The sequence below is a fragment of the Panthera onca genome, chromosome C1 (genome assembly GCF_046562875.1).
Source record: "Panthera onca isolate mPanOnc1 chromosome C1, mPanOnc1 haplotype 2, whole genome shotgun sequence".
Taxonomy (NCBI): domain Eukaryota; kingdom Metazoa; phylum Chordata; class Mammalia; order Carnivora; family Felidae; genus Panthera; species Panthera onca.
Genome location: NC_138346.1, coordinates 160,605,124 through 160,628,463, shown reverse-complemented (window position 1 = coordinate 160,628,463; position 23,340 = coordinate 160,605,124).

Below are 23,340 nucleotides of genomic sequence, written 5' to 3'. Positions count from 1 at the left end.
ATTCTAATGACCACATGTATTTAAACCTATCTGATATATTTATTTTCAATTTTCTGAGTTAATACATTTCAACTGAATTCTAGCTCAAGTGAGTAAAATGGTTATTGGCTTGCAAGATCCATGCATAGATACAAATAGAATAAGATAAATTACAATATGAAAAAAGAAATAAAACTAGTTCATTTGCAATGCCAAATCAATAGCTTGCTGTTTTATTACATAATATGGTAACAGAACTGTTTTGACTGAATAATTCATCTCAAAAGGAATATTCAACTTGTTTTATAGAACACACGTTGAAGAACAGTGAAAAGATAAAAGGTTAATAGAATCTGGTTGCCAAGAAAATAGAACATTTCTCTCCTTAAAAAGAAAAAAAACACTCTTGCCCAATTCTTGTACATTTTTAATTAATGAACTGTGGAAATAAGTCAGGAAACTATTTCTAGAGTTCAGGAAATTAAAAATATAATTAAGAGTACATATTATCATGCTGTAGAAAGATGGTGTATCTGTCATCAAAAAGTAATTTGATCTTTCAAATCTCTACTCATGTACATGCAATCAAATAAACTTGAGGAACTGAGGCATAACCTAACTCAGAAGAGGTATATATTTTGAGATTTCTACAACCCAGGACACACACATACCCCAATACACTCTTTGGTGGAGGCATGGTGAAAAAAGATTTGACATTTGAATCGTGAGGGATTTTGGAGTTTAAAAAAATCTAGCTACAAAGCTCATTATAGAGGCTATAATGAAAATATGTATCCCCTGACAAAACCTTGTGTCACAAAGTGAAATGTAGACCACTTTTATAATTAATATTATACCTTTAAATGTTTTATTTACCAAATACTGATCCTCTTGTTCTTTGATCCAGATACTAATTTTATCTCTCATCGGTACTTTTTCACTTGTGTAATCTTTCTGACTCTTCTTCTCAGAAAATTAACTGTTCCATTGTGCCTTACCCTTCTCAATAACATTGTTTCTGAGTACAGTGGCCTGACACATTTTTATGGAAATACAGAAATGTTGGCCCCACCCCAGATTTACCAAATCATAATATATATTTTAATGGGATTCCTCAATGAAGTTAGACACATTAAAGTTTGAGAAGTATTACTCAATTTTATATACATTTAAGTCTGTGTTTGTCTTTATTTATTTGCTTAAATGCTTTTTCTCTCCTTTTTTAAAGATAAATACCACTAGATGTGGAAAAAATACTGAAGTTCTTTATCATCACTTCTTATTGCATTGTTAGCATATAGTACAATTTAATAACTACCTACTGAATATATTAAGTGCATTACCCCCAGCTAAATATCTTTATTAAACAAGCTTAGCCTTTCAGTGCTCTCAACAAAAGAGAGAAATTTAGACTCTTATTTAATTGTCTCTTAGGAATGTAAACTTATTCTTCTGAAATGATTTCATTGGTCTTGTGACTAAGACCAGAAACCAAAGCAGACTATAACCACATCAGTTTCCTAAACCAAAAGTTATTGAAGCCAAATGCATTGAATTCAATGGCAAGCAAAGAGGTAACTTATGGTAGACCTTTAACATTATGGGAGCCAACATATAATTTCAAACTAATATATAACCACTACCTATACATATGACATTGAAAACATTATGTATCATTTGAGAACATTGAGCAGTTTTTCTCCTCATGTGGAAAATTAGGGATACAAAATGCGACCTCAAATAATAGCATAAAAACAGCATGCAAAAATAGAATGCTAGTCTCAGCTGTATCTTTAAAAAGCCAGGAGCAACTGGGTGGCTCAATCAGTTAAGAGTCCAACTCTTGATTTTGGCCCCAGGTCATGATCTCACAGTTCCTGGGATGGAGCCTTACATCAGATTCTACACTGACAGCACAGAATCATTTTGGGATACTCTCTTCTCTCTCTCTGCCCCTTCCCTGCTAGTGTTTGCTCGCATGCTCTCTCAAAAATAAATAAACTTAAAAAAGATTAGTATTCACTTAAAAAAAAGCACCAAAATAGTAGATTCTTGTCCTTCAGAGGAACTCAGAACAGAATATCTCTCACTCGTAGTATGTTATACTCAAGGTATGCAAAATGCAGTTTGGTGGAAATTGGTCTTAAGAAATTGGACTCATGAAAATGCAAGAAGCACACTTAGCACCAAGATATTGGTTTTTAAAACCAAGGCTCCTTGAAGAAAAGGCTAATTCTAAGAAGGGAAAGGCTAATTCTAAGAAGGGAAAGTATAGGGCATCTTGTAAGTGCCAGAAAATAAGGGTCTGCTCAAACAAAACAAAACAAAACAAAACAAAACAAAAGCAATACAACAAAGCAACACTATGTTGGTAATGGTATGTTGAAAGGACACCAGAGCCAACTGAAATTGTTCCCAATGGGAAAATTTGGATCAATTTGAGCAACAAAAAAAGGTAGTTATTAGATTCTACCCTAAAGTATGCAATACATATTTCTGAATCCATACTGACATAAATAAGTGAATAATTCTTCTTCCATGCAAAAAAGTTCCAAAGAATTTATATAGATACTCAAAATTCAAGGAAGTAGAGCATAACTCTCACTCCTTATTGTGACCTATGCATAGTGACATTCTTTCAAATAGTACAGTATGAAACAGAGGGAAAAAAAGGAAATTTACAATTAGGAATCTTGGCAAACGCTACCTGAGCTTAATGATCAAGGTTGACATCAACAGTAAATATGCCATAATTATAGCATATACCTTGTATGTAATATGATGAAATGATAGTTTACCTCCTTGGTGTCTTCCCCACAACCCATAACCTCAGTCTAATTATGAAGAACATTAGACAAATCCTAACTGAGACAGTCTACAAAATATCTGAACAGTACCTCTCAGCTGTCAAATTCATCTACAGCAAGGAAAGTCCAAGAAGCTGCCACAGCCAAGAGGAGACTTAAGATACATGAAAACTAAATGTGGTGGTATACTTGTAATGGGATCCTGGAACTAAAAAGGAATATTTGGTAAAAACAAAACAAAACAAAAAAAAAACACACCAAAATCTGAATATAGACTTGTTAATAATAGTGCATCAATGTTACTTAATTATTGTCATAAATATATCATATTAATATAAGATGTTGATAATAAGGGAAAATGGATGCAGGGGATATGGGAACTTCCTGTACTATCCTTACAGTTTTCTGTAAATCTGAAATGTCTCTAAAATAACAATATTTATTTTAAAAGTATAAAAACTAAAGCCCAATTTTCTTAGCTATCGAATGATTTTTGCATTTGCTCATCCTCTATGGTTCATTTATTTCACATATATTTAAGAAAGAAAAAAGAAATGATTGTTTAATTAATTAATTATTTGTGGAGTTCAAAGGAAATAATTCATGAGAAAATATTTTGTAATCTGTAAGATAGAATGCTATGTCTACCATTACTGAAGCAGTAAAGACTTTAAGTAGGTGAATTCCTACTTTAATAAATGGCCTCATTAATGGAAAAGAGGAATGCAAATGTTCAGCACAATAAAGTCTTGGAAAAGTGAAAACAATACTTATTCTTGAGGAGTATTGAGGGTATAATGGCAAATAATGCATCTGAAGTCAATAGCTTAAAACTTGGAATCCAGAATGTTCACTAGAGACTTTTTTCCCTTTCCATAGGATTCCATGTCTGTGATGATGTTGCAATTTCATACAGGAGAACTCTATTTGTATTGAATATATATTACATATATTCTCCAGAGGATAAAATATATTGCCTAGCATATGAGTTGCTCTTAATAGATGTTTGTAGCATACGTGAATATAACTAACCTTCAGAGTCAAGGGGAACAGGTCTGTCAGAGAGCAGATCTGACAAGAATGTCAACCAAGATGATGAGTTTTATAAAAAATAGCAAGAGGCTAAGTAGGTGGATAATAAGGATTAAAATTATTGATAAGGGGAATGATATCAACAATTTTCTAAAGGAATTATATATAAAAAGTGTCACTTAAGAAAATTTCTACTAGATTTGTTTTAGAAGCAGATTTTCTCATATCAAAGTTAGAAAGAAATAGATTTGTAATTGGAATGTGCCTGTTTCCATATGGAGAAAAAAAATGCTCTTGAACTATAACCAAACATATAACCTATATGGAATGACACTGAGCACGAATTTTTCCTACAATTGTCCCTTCCCTTGGGTCATTTAAATGGTTTAAATTCCATTTAGATATTAGTCCTACAGAAGCACCATAATTACCGAAGATAAATGCCTCATCTACTTTCAAATCTTCATTAAAATTAGCTTTGTTATTTTTGTGGTGCCCAATAGCACAGCTATTAGAGTTAAGAGTCTGTCAGCATTTCCATTTACAAACTCTGTTTTTTTAGGGTTCATTATCTTTTCTGTTTTGAATTGCATTAGCCTGAAAATTAGCTGTCAGCATGAATATGTATTATATTACTTAAACTCCATGTACACATCAGTTTGGCAATATAGAAAGCAGAGATCAGTAACCTCTTTCCTCCCCCTTCATAAAATTCTAAAGGTGTGTTGACTGCTTGATAGTTTCATGGCCAGGGACTGATTGAGCCTTTTAATCATGAACTTTCTCAGGAAATTGGTCCTAAATCTGACCTAATCATTTTAATATTTAAAAATTTATGAAGAAGTCAAATTGAATATGGACTGTATTTGCTTTTCAACATACAATGCATGTTAAAGCTTCTGGACCAAATTACAATCTCACATAATTAAAGATTTAGGAGAAGTACATTTCTGAGGGGAAAGAAAGGGATCTGTGATTTGTGCTATTTCAACCAAAGAACAAAAGCGAAGTAAATCTCAACAAATGTCAGTCTGTTCATTTTGTTAGAGCCATTTCTTCACTTTCAAGTGGGCAATGACAGGAGGTGATGCAGTAATCACAACAGAAGTAGCAGCTGTAGGGTTTGTGAAATGGTGTAAAAAGCATCTGGAATTCGGGCCACATGATATACCCCTTCTGTCCAGAGTAAAAACTACAAAGGCAATTCTATGTTTCTGAGTCTCTCAGTATCACTTTTGCAAATAAATTTCTCATTTAGTTAATTTGTCACCACCTGTTTTAATACTGAACATTTTTCAATTATCATTCAGTATTTATCAGAAAACAGATTTCATCCCCTATTTTGCCTTTCTTTTTTAACATGGAGTTGAGTGAGGGGAGAAGGTAAAGCAGCAATGGAAGAACTAGCCTTTGTACTATGTTTAAATAGAATATGTGGTCATACATGATCTGTCAGAAATAAATAATAAATCTGTCCCTGATCATCCTGACCACAGGCAAGTGGTACTTATATGAGAAAAATATTGTGTCAGATGACATGTTTGAGCGATAGAGCTATCACCTGATCTATTTGTAATGAAATTAGAAATTAAAGTGAAAATCGAAAGGGAAGTCAAGAGTATTGTACTTATCTTTGTTACAAAATATGCCCATAGGTCTCAGCCAGGGCTAAAGAGAAATAGTGGTTAATGTCCACAGAAAGAAAACATAGGAACAATTCCTGTTTAAGAGTCACATACAAAATAACCCACCAACTTTGTAATTTTTTTTTCCACAACATAGAAGCAACAGCCTGGTTGAAATACATAAAATACTTTTGTTTTATGACAGGGCATTAGATGGGGGTTGTCAAAATTTATAGCTGAAGAAACAACTGTATGCAAATTCTAATATCTTATTAAAATAGATGATCATATTCTGTCACTTAAATTATTAACCTTCCCAATAGAACTCTAATTCTTGCATAATGGTTCTTTCCTAATGTTGGATATTAATAAGTGCTTATCATTAGGAATATCTGATCCATGATGAACTTTGAGATCTTCATTATTGTAATTTTCCCTTCTGCATTTGACAGTTACACTTATTAGATAATCTAAACAATTTGTAATAGATATTCCATCTTTCTTCCATTTTAATAGAACAGACTGCAGTTGCCAAATAGTTCAAGCTAATGTACGTGATTTTTGAGGCATCATTTCAAATGATGATTTCTGTGGATCTCTGTTCCCAACCCTGTACTCTCAGGACCCTGCATATAATGATGGATGTGATACAGCCACTGTCCTTAAGCAATAGCAGCAGCAGAGACAAAATAATATAAGCAACTAGTTGTAACATGGCTCTTTCAAATAAAATTATATGGGTGCACAGAGGTCAAATATAGTTTAATGTATCCCTCATAAAGCAGGTGATAACGGTAGTGTTAATTCTTTGTTGTTAAGGGCAAAAGACAACATTCCAAGTTATGAGATATGTACCTAATAGATAAGTAATCAGAAACCAATAAGGAGAAAAATAATAGCAAAGAAGTGAATACTCTACAATAAGATGGGTCATGAGCCCTGGATATAGTATACTCTCAAAACTATTGGCTAAATTTATAAATAATTAAAAATTATCAAAGTTAACATTTATCTCCAGTTTGAAATATGCATTTTAACAAGTGCTACATACATAGTAGCTGTTATGTTGCTATTCTCATTTAATGAATAAGAGAGATAGAACATACAGAATTTAAGCAGATTACCCAACATCACACAGCAATTTAAACAACAGAGAAGACACTTGATTGCAGGCAGTCAATTTTCAACCAGACTCCTTATATGTATTTATGAATTTTTCCTATGTAAGTTACTAAGATTGGGTGTTTGTACAGATATTTGTCAATCTATCCTAAATTGGACAATAACTTTTTAAATAAAAGCTTTACCAAATATGGAATTATTTCTGGGTTTTTCTGTTGCTACTTATGAAACATGAGTATGCTATTATGATAGTTTCAGGCGTCATAGGTCTTATCTAAACACTTTTTGTAAAAATTACCTTTGTCTAAGAGAAAAGTTTTAAAATGTTACCTATGTTTTTGGCAAGTAGGAGTGTAACTCCAGCACAAACTTCCAGGCCATTTTTATACAAGCTATTAATTTTAATTCAAAACCTGTGTCAAACTGTTGTTAAAAGAAATAAATCATATTTTGTTTAGAGATAAAATAACATTTTTTCCTTCAATTATACTATACCTTCTACTAACTTCTATATTAGAAATTGACGTGTGAATTTGTTGATGTTAATAAATAAAAATGTGAAAGCCCTATTAATCTGCTAAAGCAGCTATGCCAAAAAGTAAATAGCAGTAGAATGATGAGTTAACATGTAACAAGATCATAAGTGAACACTTACATTTTCATATAAAAAATTCATTTCTGTTTATGTAGCAGAAATTCCACTTAGTATCACTAATTTTATTTTGGGGTTTGTATTGTGATGTTTCCACTTCTGAAATAAGATACTGAGTTACACCACTATGGCCAATTGTTAGTGCTTCTCAGCAAAGTATTAATTGGCTGGAAGAGGGAGGTTGGAGAAGTAGGTGGATCCTGAACAAACAGACACATGAAGGCAGCAACTACATCTACTACAACTAATTCTGGAAACAACCTGAAGAATGGCAGAAAAGATAATCCATAGCTAGACATACAGGGAAAGCCAAATTGAAAAGGGTATGAAGGACAGAGATGCAGTCAGAAACTAAATCCCCAGAGAGAGGAGCAGAGGAGCAAGGGGATCATACCCCATCCTGGGCATCCCAGGTCCTGAGGAAGTTCCGGGTAAGATGAGTATCCATATATCTGGCTTTGAAAATCAGTGGGGAATAACTCTGGGAGCTTTAAAAATCAGCAGGGCTTAACTCTGGGAGAGCCAGAGGGTGAAAGGAAACCAATCCCTGCCCTTAAAGAGTCAGCACACTAAATAACTCAGCCTAAGAAGCAGCAGTTTGAAAGTGCTTGGGATATATGTGAAGGATACTTACTGATTAATCATAATACATTTTCCAGAGGCGCCGGGACAATCTAGGAACAAAAGTGGAGGCAGGCACCATTTTTCTTGCCCTCTCCCAGCCTAGATAGCCAGATGCTTCCAGGAGCCAGTTAGAACACTCTCCATCTAGCTTGATAGTACCAAGTGCCCCACCCAGCATTCTCTTGCAGACCCACCCTACCCAACACACTCACCTTGGCAAGCATCCCTCCAAAGTGGATCCTGCCCTGCCACACCTGGCCGGCACCCCTGACCTAGACTAGCACCACTCCAAAGTGACTCCAGTCCTGGGGAGGAGGAGAGGGTAAGTCCAAATACCAGCACAACCCCAGTGCCTGTGGCTGGGCCTCTTAGATGGCTATGCAGGGAACAAGCCCTGCCCTTCGGTTCCTCTGCAGATGTGGCAGAGGCTAATTCCAGACAGCAAGGCTGAGTACTAGTCCCTATGGTGACTATAGCCAGGACATACAACAGAACAGAAAGAGAACCCTTCCCAGTATACCCAGAGCAGGAAAAGTGAGTCACTACAGCTGCCTGGGAAGAAGGCCAATCCCACAAAGTGTGTCCATAACAATTGCAGCTAGTCGCAATAAGAGGGTACACACAGTACACAGAGGGGAGACCCCTGAAGCACGTGGTTATGATGATAGGGAGGTTATGCTATAGGGCACTATTGGACCTCTTCTACACAAAGCCATTACTTCCATGACCAGGAGACATAGCTGCCCTCTCAAATACATAGAAGCAAACACAAAGAGTGAGAAAAAATGAAAGGTAAGAGGAATATATCCAAATTAAAGAACCAGACCATATGACAGAAAAAAGCTAAATGAAACAAATATATACAATATGTCTGATATAGAATTCAAAGTAATGGTCATAAAGATACTTCCTGGACTTGAAAAAAGTGAATACACTCAGTGAAAATGCCAACAAAGATACATAAAATATAAAAAGAACCAATCAGAGCTGAAGAATAGAGTATCTGAAATGAAAAATACACTAGATGGAATCAATAGATGAGAGGATTCAGAAGAAAATATCAGTGATCCAGAAGACAGGCTAATGGAAGGCAATCAGGCTAAACAGCAAAATGAAAAGAAAAAGAATAATAAAAAATTAGCACAGGTTAAGGAAACCCCTGGCCCATAATTAAGCATAATAACATTCACATTATGCAGTTCTCTGAAGGAAAATAGAGAGAGAAGGGATCTGAAAACTTGTTTGAAGAAATAATAGCTGAAAACTTCCCTAACTTGGGTAAGGAAACTGATATCAAAGTCCAGGAAGCACAGAAAGCCCCTAATAAAATGAATTCAAAGATGCCCTCACCAAGATACATAATTATTAAAATGGCAAAAATTAATGACAAAGAGAGAATCTTAGAAGCATCAAGGAAGGAAGGAAGGAAGGAAGGAAGGAAGGAAGGAAGGAAGGAAAGAAGAAAGGAAGGAAGGAGTTACATATAAGAGAAACCCCATAAGGCTATTGGCTGATTTTTCAGCAGAAACTGTGCAGGCCATAAGAAATGACATGATATATTCAAAGTGATGATAGAGAAAAACCTATAACCTGGAAAATCCTACACAGCAAGATTATCATGCATAATTGAAGGTAAGGAATTTCTCAGATGAACAAAAGTTAAAGTTCATCACCACTATATCAGCCTTGTAAGAATGCTAAAGGAAATTCTTTAAGTGGAAAGAAAAGGCCATAACTAGAAGAAAATTATGGAAGGAAAAAAATTCACAAGTAAAAGCAAACCTATAGTAAAGGTAGTAGATTATCACTTATAAACTCAGTATAGAGGTTAAAACATGAAAGTAGTAAAATCAATTATATCTACACAAATTAGCTAAAAGACACACAAAATAAAAGGATGCAAAATATGTTATGTAAATAAAATGTAGAATAGACAGTAAAAATTTGGTTCATTTAGAATGTGTTTGAATTTAAGAGATCATCAACTTAAAATAGATTGTTATACACACATGATGTTATATATGAGCTCAATGCCAATCACAAGTAAAAATTCTATAATAGATAAAGAAATAAACAGAAAGAAATCCAAGGATAACACTAAAGAAAGCCATAAAACCACAAGGGAAGAGAACAGGAGCAGAAAAAAAGAACAAAAAATATCTAAAAAATCAACCAGAAAACAATTTTCAAAATAGCAATAAGTACATGCCTATAAATAATTATTTTAGTCCATGGAAATAGACTAACTTGCTTCAATCAAAAGACATGGGATGACTTAAAGGGGGAAAAAAAGACCCATCTATATGCAGTGTGTAAAAGACTTATTTCAGACCTAAAGATATATACAGACTGAAAGTATAGGGCTGGAAAAACATATCATACAAATGGAGGCACAATTTAAAAAAAAAAGTCAGAGTAGCAGTAGTTATATAAGACAAAATAGAATTTAAAACAAAGACTGTAGCAAGAGACAAAGAAGGGCATTACATAATGATAAAGGGATCAATCTAACAAGAGGATATAACAATTGTAAATATCCATACACCCAACATAGAAGCACCTAAACATATAAAGCAAATATTAACAGACATAAAAGGAGGAACTGATAAAAATACAATAATAGTAGGGGACTTTAACAAACCTCTTACTTCAATGGATAGACAATGTAGACAGAAAATCAACAAGGAAACAATGGCTGTGAACTACACATTAGACAGACAGACCAAACATATATAAGAACAGTCCATTCCAAAACAGAGTACACATCCTTTTCAAGTGCACATAGGACATTCTCCAGAATAGATACGTTAGGCCTCAAACCAATTTTCAATAAATTTAAAAAGACTTAGATCACACCAAGCATCTCTTCTGACCACAATGGTCTGAATTACAAACCAAGAAGAAAAAAACAAAACAAACAAACAAACAAACAAAAAATACCCTAGAAAACACACAAACACATAGAAGCTAAATAACCTACTAGTAAATAACCAAAGACTCAACAAAGAAACCAAAAAGGAAATAAAAAGTATCTGGAGAAAATGAAAATGGAAAGACAATACAAAATCTTTGAGATGCAACAAAGCAGTGCTAAGAGGGAAGTGTACAGCAATACAGCCCTACATGAAGAAACACAAAAAATCTCAAATAAACAATATAATTTTACACATAAAGAAACTACCCCTAAAGAACAACAAATAAAGCCCAAAGTTAATAGAAGGGAAGGAATAGTAAAGATTAGAGCAGAAAAGAAATAGAGACAAAAACAAACAAAAACAAAAACAAACAAAAACACCAGAAAAGATCAATGAAACAGAGAATAAAAAAAATTGATAAACCTTTAGTCAGACTCATCAAGAAAAAACCACAGTGAACTCAAATGAAATGAGAAAAGGAGAAGTAACAACTGACCACAGAAATGCAATTATAAGTTAATACTATAATAATTATATAACAAATTGGACAATCTAAAAGAAGAAACATACAATCTTCCAAAACCCAATCAGGAAAAAATGAAAAAACTGAACAGTACAATTACTAGTAACAAAATTGAATAAGTTATCAAAAATTACTCAACAAACAAATTTCAAAGTATTCCAAAAAAATAGAAGAGAAAGAAAAACTTATAATTTTATTCTAAGTAGCCAGCATTACCCTGATATCAAAATAAGACAAAGAAGTAATAATAACAGCAACAACCAAAAATAAAAACCAAAATACTTGAAAAAATTATAGGTCAGTGTCCCTGAGATACAAAAATCCTCAACAAAATGTTAGCAATCCACACTCAACAATACATTAAAAGAATCATTCACCATGATCGAGTGGGATTTATTCCAAGGATGGTTTAATATTCATAAATCAATGTGATACATCACATTAACAAAAGGAAAGATAAAATTCATATATTCATCTCAAAATGGTCAGAAAAATCATGTCACAAAATAAGACATCTCTTCATGACAAAAACTCTCAACAAAGTGGATTTAGAGGGAAGATACATCATCATAATAAAAACCACATAGAAAAAAAAAAAACCCGTAGTTAACATTCCAATGGTGTCAAGCCATAAGTTTTTCCTCTGATACCATGAATAAGAAAGGATTACCATTATTAACACTTGTATTCAAAAGAGTATTGGATATCCTAGCTGCAGCAGTCACACATACAAAAAGAAATAAAAGTCTTCCAAATTAATAAGGAAAAAGTAAAAATTGTCAGTATTGGCAGATGACATGATACTACATAAAAAAACCCTAAGGACTCCAGCAAAAAAACTTTAAGAACAATTGAATGAATTCAGTAAAGTTGCAGAATACAAAATTAATATACAGAAATATATTGTTTCTATACACTAATAAAGAGGTGGTAGAGAGAGAAATTAAGACAACATTCATATTTATAATTGAAGCAAAAAGAATAAAATGCCTAGAAACAAATTTAACCAAGAAAATAAAGACCTATACTCTGAAAACTATAGGACATTGATGAAAGAAATTGAAGATGACACACATGAAAAGATATATCATGCTTATGGATTGGAATAATTAATATTGTGAGTGTCCATACCATCCAAAGTAATGTACAGTTTCAATGCATTTCCTATCAAAATATCAATAGCATTTTTTACAGAACTAGAACAAATAATTCTAATTTTTTTATGAAACTGCAAAGACCTCAAATAGTCAAAGAAATCTTGAGAAAGAGGAACAAAGCTGGAGGTATTACAACCCCAGATTTCAAGATATACTACAAAGCTTTGCTAATCAAAACAGTATGGTACTGGCATAAAAATAGAAACAAAGATCAATGGACAGAACAGCGAGCCCAGAAATAAACTAAACTTATATGGTCAAGTCATCTATGACAAAGGAAGCAAAATATAGAATGAGGAAAAGACAATCTTTTCAATAAATGGTGCTGGGAACACTAGACAGGTACATGCAAAAGAATGAAACTTGACCACTTTCTTATACCATATGCAAAAATAAACTCAACATGGATTCAAGACCTAAATGTGATACCTGAAACCATAAAACTCCTAAAAGAAAACATAGGCAGTGATCGCTTGGATATTAGCCTTAGAAACATATTTATGGGTATGTCTCCTCAGGCAAGAGAAATAAAAACAGAAATAAGCTATCAGGACTACACCAAAACAAAAAGATTTTGCACAGCAGAAATGCAACAATCAACAAAACAAAAAAAAAGCTATCTATTAAATGAGAGAAGATATTTGCAAATGATATATCTGATAAGAGGTTAATATCCAAAATATATAAAGAACTTCTACAAGTCAATACCAAAAAGAAAACAATCCAACTAAGAATTCATCAGATGATCTGAATAAACATTTTTCCAAAGAAGACATATAGTGGCCAACAGACACCTGAAAGAATGCTCAACATCACTAATTTCAGGGAAATGCAAATCAAAACCGCATATCACATCACACCAGTCAGAATGGCTAGTATCAAAAAGACAAGAGATAAGTGTTAGTGAGGAAACGGTTAGTGGAGAAAAGGGAACCTTCAACTGTTGGTGGGAATATAAATTGGTGCAATTGCTGTGGAAAATATTATGGAGGCCTCAAAAATCTAAAAATAGAAATACCATATGACCCAGTAATTCCACTGTTGGGTGTTTACCCAAAGCAAATGAAAACATTAATTTGAAAATATATAAATGTATTCCCATGTTTATTGCAGCATCATTTACAATAGCCAAGATATGGAAGCAACCCAAGTGTCCATCGATAATGAATGGATAAAGTAGATGTGATTTAAGGGTGTGTGTCTGTGTGTGTGTGTGTGTGTGTGTGTGTGTATACATACATACAAACATACATACATATACACATCCAAACGGAATATTACTCAGCCACAAAAAGAATGAAATTTTGTCATTTGTGACAATATGGACGAGCTTAAAGGGCATTATGCAAATGAAATAAATCAGACAAAGACGTATGCTATGTGATTTCACTTACATGTGAGATCTAAAAAACAAAACAAAAAAATCAAATCAGACCCATAAATGCAGAGAACCAGGGGCATTTATGGGTGGTTACCAGAGGAAAGGTGAATGAGGAGAAGGGAAAAATGGTAACGGATATTAAGAGGTGTAAACTTCTAGTTATAAAATAAATAAGCCATGGAGACAAAAAGTACCACATAAGGAATATACTCCATAATATCATAATAATGTTGTATGGTGACAGATGGTGCCTACACTTTTTGTGGTGAGACTTGAGTAATGTATGCAAATGTTGAATCTATTGCACATTGAAAGTAATTTAACGTTGAGTGTCAACTATATTTCAATAATAAATATAAAAAAGTAATTGTCAAATTCAAATGAGATAGTGGATATAACTTTGAGCTCTTAACTGTTTTGCATGTATTTGTTCATTTAATCCTTACAACATTGAGGTAGGAATTTTATCAGAGCCAGGATTAAGATGAAGTAATCAAAATGAGTCATGTATGTGCAGGGTCATATATTAATGTAAAAGTTTGATATCTTGTGCATCATTCATACTTCGCAATAATTTTGATTTTAAAAAATTATTAAAATATTATCTAGCTTAATGCATCTAGAGGTGCCACCTTAAATTTGGCATATAAGTCAACTCTAGTTCCAGCCCTGTATTTTATTACCTGCATTTTACAAATGCAGTTGAGGATTAAAGGTCTCAGTCTTGTCCATGGTCACATGGCCAGCAAGTGACAAAACTGGCTTTGTCCTTAAGCATTAGGTTGCTGTGTACTCACCTTTAGGCTTCTGAGTTTACCTTAGACTGTTTCTACCTTATACTGTGTCATCAAGAAATACATGTAACTTGGTTTTGGTAAAAAGAATGGTGGAGACATGTTATAAAACAACTATCTCCTTATTTTTTGTCATACCACATCTTCAGTCCTCTATCTCCAAAGGTTTCTGCCTTGCATCAGGGTAGGATATAGGTAAAAAAATAATTTTAAGTTCAGAGTTATTTATTCATTTAAGTTTTTAAATTCCAGTTAGTTAACATCCAGTGTATTATTAGTTTCAGGTGTACAATATAGTAGTAATTCAATACTTCATACAACAGCTGGTGCTCATCACAAGTGCACTCTTTAATCCTCATCACCTATTTAACATTGTGTTTATTAACAAATATATAAAATAAAGCTAATTCTTTTTTTAAAAAGTAGTGAAAGAGGGACAGAAAAGGAGGCATTTGGGAATGTGTATGTGCTCATTTTTCCCTTGGGGAAGATTATTTCTAAAGAATTAGGGTATGGCTTAAATACGTAATTCCTGCATCAACTTTTCCTGCATCTACCTTAAAAGATGGCTGAGGTATTATGCCCACTGCCCGTTCTTGTATTTCCTCTTCTCAGACATATAGAGATGATAGTTGTGGCTGAAGCAGCCATCTCAGACTATAAAGTGACCTTGCTAATTAAGGCTATGTATTGAACTTTTATGATATTCTTTATCATGTTATTTTATTTAATCCAATATAATTTTGAGTCATATATACCCTCAATGAGCAAATGATTACTAAACCCAGAGAAGCATATTACTGAGTGAGAAAACTAAAAGCAAAAACAGTGTTCTAGGGAGGTCAAAAGAGTTATCCAATGAACTAATTCAGAGTTTTTAGCCAAAAATATTTCCTTTTAGACCCAGGTAGAATCTTCCCTGTATGTATGTAGGGTGACTTTCTATACTCCTAACTCACACTGTAATTTATCATAGACCCAATTCTTATCACATTGTTCTTTAAGTATCTGTTACTCTGCCTCTATCAGTATACTGTGAGATCCTTGAAATAGACATATGAATCATTCTTTTGAAATGCCAGGGAAGAATATTACCTATACACATGCTATCAGTAAAGATTGATTAATGAACTCATAAAATTATTTACCTCTTTTTCCAATGTCAGTGACATTCAGATTTACCCAAAGTAAATAAGAGAGATATAATTTTCCAAATAACTTTCTTTAAATTATCAAGTTACCTGAAACCAATCTGCTATATATGGCATGAAACAACAAAATAATTCATTTTGTTATATGCCTTTACTGTCTCAATGCCAACATTATTCTTCCCATTAGCTATTGATTCCACAGTGTTGCCTTATACAATGCCTTAGCCCAATAATTCCTTTCAATTATATCAATCTTCTCACATATATATTTCTACTTAGAAATAAAAGTCACGATAATGCATTGAAATCACTACAGTTCTTGGACAATGAGTATAGAGGGGTGTTTTGGGGGGACCTAAAATAGCATTAACATCTTTTAACTGAAATCAATTTAGCATATTTTAATACTCAGAATTTTTCATTCTTATTCAAATGAAAATTCTTCAAATGTGCTGTCTCCAAGTGCAGAACAAATCATTATGGAGAGAAATGTATGATATCTATTCATATCTAGCATACATTTTGAATTTCAAGACATGTGTCAGTATGAATGTATTTTTTCTTTTCCTTTATAAATTATTTTAAAATGTTAAATCAAGTTTGAACTATAAGCATCATACAAATGTCTTTGTACTGTCTAATAAATTATGCTAGCTAAACTTTTTTCTTAAATTATTTTTAATAAGTAAGAAATCTAAATGGAAATGAATCATATGCTTGCACTATTGCTGTCAAAATGAGTTTGCATAAAAAGAATATATATTAATATTGCATGGAGAGATCTTTAGGAAATAAAGAATGTGGTTATAGTATTTATAAAAGGAATACTTTTCTGAGTTAAATTAGGAGCAGTTTTATGTTCTTTCATTCTGTTACATTAAATATTATCAGATTAAAAATGCCAAAATGAAAATGCTTATATTAAAATATTGTATATCATATTTTAAAGATTATTCAATTTTTCACAGCCCTATTTTTGACCATATTCATTCTCTCTGAATGGATCAAATGCAGATTAGTCTTCTTTGTAGACTTTCTGGCACTTTTTCTAGCCTTTCGTGTTTAAACTCCACTCCTGACATTGGTGAACTATTTGAAATACCATAAAGAAAGGATAAAACAAGATATCAAAACTTGTGTTATCTTCCTTATTACATTCTTGGAGTAATTTTCCCAAACTTTGGAAATTTTAATTTTCTATAATGTAAAACTGATCCAGTGATATCATCCTATAAAACTCTATTGATTAATGAATTTGAAAACTACATTTAAGAATTATTGTTATTGCGGAAACAGTTCTGATTGGGCACTTTGGGCAAGCTCTCCTGGGGTTTTAAGGGAAAATTCAGTGGTACAAGTAAACATTATTTGGGCTCAGGGTCAAAAACCTAGTATCCAAGTGGTATCAAGGAAGATGATGGAGTATGACGCTCTAGGAACTGGTCCCTCCACCGAAAAATCTACTGGGCTACTAAGAACTATTAGAATTAACTATGTGGAACTTGGCATTTTACTCAAACACCTTCAGCATCCAGGAGGATACTTTTTGAAGAAAGAGGATGGTAATATTCAGTGAATTCCACTGTTTTGCATGACAGCTACCAACCCCCACCCCCACTTCAGAGCAGGTAGCCCTGGGAAACACCTGCTTTCATCCTGCAACTTGCTGTGGCCATGACCTGGGCCAAAGTTGGACACTTAACAGACTGAGCCACCCAGGTGCCCCAGAACTTAAATTAACTCTCCTAAAAATTCTCAAAGAGGTAAAGAATACCAAGTGTACTTTTGAGATAAAAGTTTTGACACCAGAGAGAAGTGGTAGTTACAGAACAATATGAATGGACTGCTACTGAATTACACATTTTAAAACGGTTAATTGTATGATATGTGAATCTTACCTCAAAACAAAACAAAATCTGGTATTACAGAAGCCACTATGGTAGAATTAAATATTTAAATTCAATACCAAATTAAACACAACCCCACTGGAACATTTAAACTGAGTAATTAGATTGAAAAATGAACTCGGACATATCAATTAAATGGGTAAAAAATATACGTAAGGATTATAAATTTAGATAATACAAGCAGTCAGTACCATATAAAAAAACATTCAATCTCTCCCACTTAGGCAAGTGCAAAGTCAAATATCAAGAATTATTGAATCTCTCTCTCTCTCTCCCCCACCCCCAAAAAAAAAGAAAAGAAAAAATTTCTGGAAGTTATATCAGAAATCTTCAAAATATTTATACCCTTTGTCTTAATACTAATTTCTAGGATTCTAACCAAAAAAAGAAAAAATCAGAAATTTGGACATCTTGCATGCAAACATACTTAACATTATATATATGTATGAGAAACTTATAAATGACTTATTAGAATATATAAATAAATTATCTAAATATTTATTTAGATATTAAGTAAAATAAATTTTGTGATGCAATACAAAGTTATTTAAACTATGTTTTAGAATGTTATGTATGAAGCAGAACACAGGTCTATAAAATATTTTAAGTATGCCAATAAACTGGCAATATACTATTTCAGATTTTAGCTATAAACTTATGTGGTTGGGTGCATAGAGAAGTATGGAAAATGCAGAAAATATCAAGTGTTTATTTCTAATTATTGTAACAATGAGTTATTTTTGTGCTTTCCATTATTACTTTATGTATTCTGAAAAATATTTTATAATGACTCTTCATTACTTCTCTGATCAGAAAATAATAAACACCATTTTCTAAACAAACCTAAAAGCAGGTTTCTAGAATTCACTACTGGCAAAGTAGCTTATATCAGACTAACCTTCCTGCTGATAAACAGGAACATCTCTGGACAAAATATGAAAAACATTTAATTGAAGGCACTGTAGAATGAACAAAAGAAGGTAGATTTGGAGAGATTCAATCCTTGAAAGCAGGAAAATACAGAGGATGAAATACACAATTATTCAGCTTCCCCTGAAAATACTTTCTCATTCATGTGGCCACCAGAAGAAACTCAAATAGAAAGCTGAAGACATTTCTTAAGGGTTTAAGACACATAATTTGTGACTCCATCAGGGGTTTGGAATTGAGAAAGAAAATACCAGAATGATAGAAACAATAGAGTAAGAGCTCTAAAATATCCATAGAAACTCCCCTAAAATCTGACCACTAAGATATGTTTATTTTACGCAAGAGTCCAAGAAATCAGTGGGGATACCACAAGTAGGAAGCTAAAAATCCAAGTACAGGTATCATCAGGTGCCTGTTATTGAATAGAGCTTGTTTGCATCCCACCAAATTAGAGAGGCATGTTAAGACTTTAGGTTTTCCACTATAATTCCATAAGGTCACATGTTAGATGAAAAGGTAATGTCTATGAACTAAATTAATAGTATAAATAAGGCATAACTGAAATTTTAACAAAATAACCAACCCACAGATTAGAAAGCTCAGCAAATACCAAGAAATTGTGATTATAGTTACAATACAATTAAGTGCAATTTTAATTTTATGTAGCTTGTGATAATTCAAAAATGCATATTGTAATCTCTAGGTCAGCAAACAAAATTCACTGACAACAATAAAAGAGTTATGGATGACAAACCTATAGACCAGAAAGAACGACATTAAAAAAAAAAAAAAAAAAAAAAAAAAAAAAAGATTGGAAAGATACAAATGAAGATGAAACAGAAAAAAACAGAGGGGACAAAATGATTCTAAATCATACATACTAAAAGTTTATGCTATAAATGTAAATGGATTAAATATTCAAAACTTAAAGCAGATATCTTCAGGCTAGTGGGAAATGGAAGACAGGTAAATAATGGAAAGTCAAAGGATCGGAATAGACTCAAACACTAAGGATAAGCAAGCTTGTGTGGCTATAACAATGCCAAATAAAACAGGCTTTCAGGAAATGAGGATCACCAGTAATAGAGACACATTCTATAATAACAAAAGAGCATATTGATGAAGGAAACTCAACAATCTTAAATGTGTAGCAACTATCATTGAAATTTAAAATACATGGAACAAAAACTTTCAAAAATACAAAGAGAAATAGACAAATCCACACTTACAGGTGCAAATTTTTAATGTCTCTTTTAGTAGTTGATAGGCAACAAATTAGTAAGTACATAGATTTAAACCATACTAGTATCCAATGTGACCTAGTAGACATTAACAGAACACTGTCACTGTATCTCTAAGCACATGAAACCTTCATATGAATATTCTACTACAGAAGTCTCCATGTATTTTAATAGTTTGAAACTTTACTGAATATACTAACACAATGGAATTAAGGTAGAAATAAATACAAAAGGATAGCTTGAAAAATCCTAAGTACTTAGAAAGTAACCAACACAATTATAAATAATCCAAGGATCAAACAAAAATAACAAAGTCAATTATCTGTATGTGCATATATGTGTATGATTTATAGGAACAATAACTTAAAGATCCATCAATATTTGTGGAATTCAGCCAAAAATAGTGTTTAAGAGTAAATATCTATCTTTAAATAGATAGATTATTTAGAATCAATAATATAAGATTACACAAATGAATGGAGAGCCATAATATAATTATGGATTGTAGAAGTCAATATTAATATAGTCATTATACCCAAATCAATCCATAAATTCAATTTAGTTTCTATCAAAATCCAGTACGCTATTTCATTGACAAACTGATCCCAAAATTCATATTGAATCTCAGTATATCTAGAATAACCACTAGCTACACTAAACAGGACTGTGTGGTATAGACAAATGGAATAAAAGAGTGCATAAATAGATTCACAGTATATGTGCAATAGATTTTGCATAGGTGCAAAAGTAATACAATGGGGATACTTCAAAAGCAGGATAGATAAATGATCCATGACACAAGAGAATATGCACAAAATCTTCAAAATGAGTAGTGGTAACGAAAATTCATGTTGAAATTATGAGCAGTTTTAAATCTGATAATGTCAGGGCGCCTGGGTGGCTCAGTCGGTTGAGCGTCAGACTTCGGCTCATTTCATGATCTCACGGTTTGTGAGTTAAGGCCCCACATAGGGCTCTGTGCTGCTCAGAGCCTGGAGCCTGCTTCAGATTCTGTGTCTCCCTCTCTCTCTCTGCCCCTCCCCCACACGTGCTCTGTCTCTCTCTGCCTCTCAAAAATAAAGAAAACTAATTAAAAAAAAATAAACAAAAAATCTGATAATGTCAAGTGTTAATGTGAAGCAATTTCCACTCTAGTACAACTCTGAAAAACACGTTAGCCAAACCCTATAAAGTTAAATATAATCTACGCTATGGCACTACTCCTGGGTATTTATCAAGGATAAATGGAAATGCAATATCATCTGTGTTCATGGAAACTGAATAGAGTTTTAACCCAAGGGTCCATCCATAAGTCAAAGAATCAGCAAGTTGTGATATATATTTACTTAGCAATAACAAGGAACATATAATTATATTGATAAATTCAAAAATTATGCTGTATGTACACACTCTACTTCCTATACCAAATATATAATTTCATTTATATGAATTTTTAGATCAAGCAAAATGAAACTTTGGTGATGGAAATTAGAAGTAGCTGCCACTTTGTAGGGGTCAGGGATTGACAATAAAAGACACAAAACATTTTCAAGGGTGACAGAATGGGGGTTACACATTTGTCAAAACTAATATCACTGTACAATTAAAATGTGTACATTTTACTTATCCAAAAGGTACTTCAATAAAAAACACAGAAAAACTAACAAAAATAGTCTATTGAACAAACATAGAATAAAATTTGTCCATGAGCATTAGAATAGATGTTGGCAGTATTTCCACTTAAAAAATAAGAGCTAATATGATTAAAGGTGTTGAGTACAAACAAATCCTTAGACAAAGTAAAGAAATGATGAACTTTATCAGTAGAAAGTTTCAGCAGTTTATTACCTACTATTAATGGATTCAGTGTTGGCAAAATCAGTACTTTTACTATGCATGCACTTTACTAAGGTGTTGCTTGCATAGTTATGTGTATTTATCAAAATTTGCTCCTGCAGAAAACCAGTCTCTCATTTCTATCCAGTACATATTCTATGAAGATACAACATATTAGCATACTAGTAATATATACTCTCGCTTCAAAACATCCAAATTTAGAAGGGTAGAGAAAGGCATAATCTTTATTTTAAGCGTTTTCCTCAGAAAGCTAGGGTTTCCTGAAGCTTTATTCCTGCCACTGCCAGAGATGAAGGCAAGGTTAATTTGTTAATCCTCCAGGCCTCGGAAATTCACTTCACCAAAGCAACTCTGCTTTGTCTGCTTTATATTGGGGCTTCGCAAGAGATTTTCTTTGAATAATAAAGTCTGGTTTTAAAAACAAAAGCTATCTGTCCCTATTCATAAAACAGATCAGCGTTTGCCATGGGCAGTGGTGGGAAGAGAGAGCTGATTGCAAAGGAGCACAAGGGAACTTTCTTGTTTTATCAAAATGTTCTGTATCTTGATGTGGTGGTGCTTGCATAACTGTGTGCGTTTTTCAAAATTCATGGAACTTTACACCTAAAATTTGAGAAAATTATGCACATCTAACCTTAAAAAAAATCAAAGCTTGATTAAAGCAGATTGCTTTCCATTCTGGTAAGAGTCTTCCAAGAAGTTACATGTGAAATGTCATATGCTTGTATTTCCCATCCCCTCAGCCTGGATAATTAGCATGCTATGTATACAGAGTTGGGTTTGGAGAGAAAAGGACATGGCCAGATATCTTTCATTTTAAAAAGTAAACAAACACACAGTGAGTAGTTAAGGAAGGAAATACTTTGTCTTAATACCACATTCTGGTGCTTCCTATCTATCTCTTAAAACTTAGCAGAAAAATGCATTAAAAAAAGTCTAGGAAATCACTGTCTCCATTTTCTTCCCACTCACTGGTTAATCAAATATGGCTTTTTTTAACATGCTATTTTAATTACATTTTAATCAGATAAAATTCTCTATTTTTTGTTTTTTTCTTTAATTATCTTATGTCTGTTAAGATGTGTAGTATTGTCTAGTATTGTTATTTTTTTTATGTGTTTCATGTGCACTTGAAATTTCAGAAAAGAATGTGTATTCTGTACAGAGTTGGGTGGTTTCTAACTGTCAGATTAAATTTGGTTGGTAGTGTTGCTGAGGTCTTGGATATCTTCACTAATTTTCTGATAACTTGTTTTGTTTATTATTGAGAAGACTGTTGAAATCTCCAATTTACTTGTGGATTTCTCTCCTTCACCTTGAGTATCGGCAGTTTGGTTTCATTATCTTGAAGCTCTGTTGTTTGCTGCACAAACATTTAGAAGTGTTAATGCCATCTTTATTTCTGGTTATATTCTTTTAACTAAGGCTACATTAGCTGATATTAATACACCTACTCCAGATTTCTTTTGGTTTGGTTTTGTATAGTTCTCTACACTTTTGTTTTTAACTATTTAAAGTGGATTTCTTATAGATATCATGTAGTTGGGTGATTTATTTTTTTAAATAACAATTGACAATCTCTTTTAATTGTTTTAGACCATTAGGTCTAAATTTTTTTTAAGCTTATTTATTTTGAGAGAGAC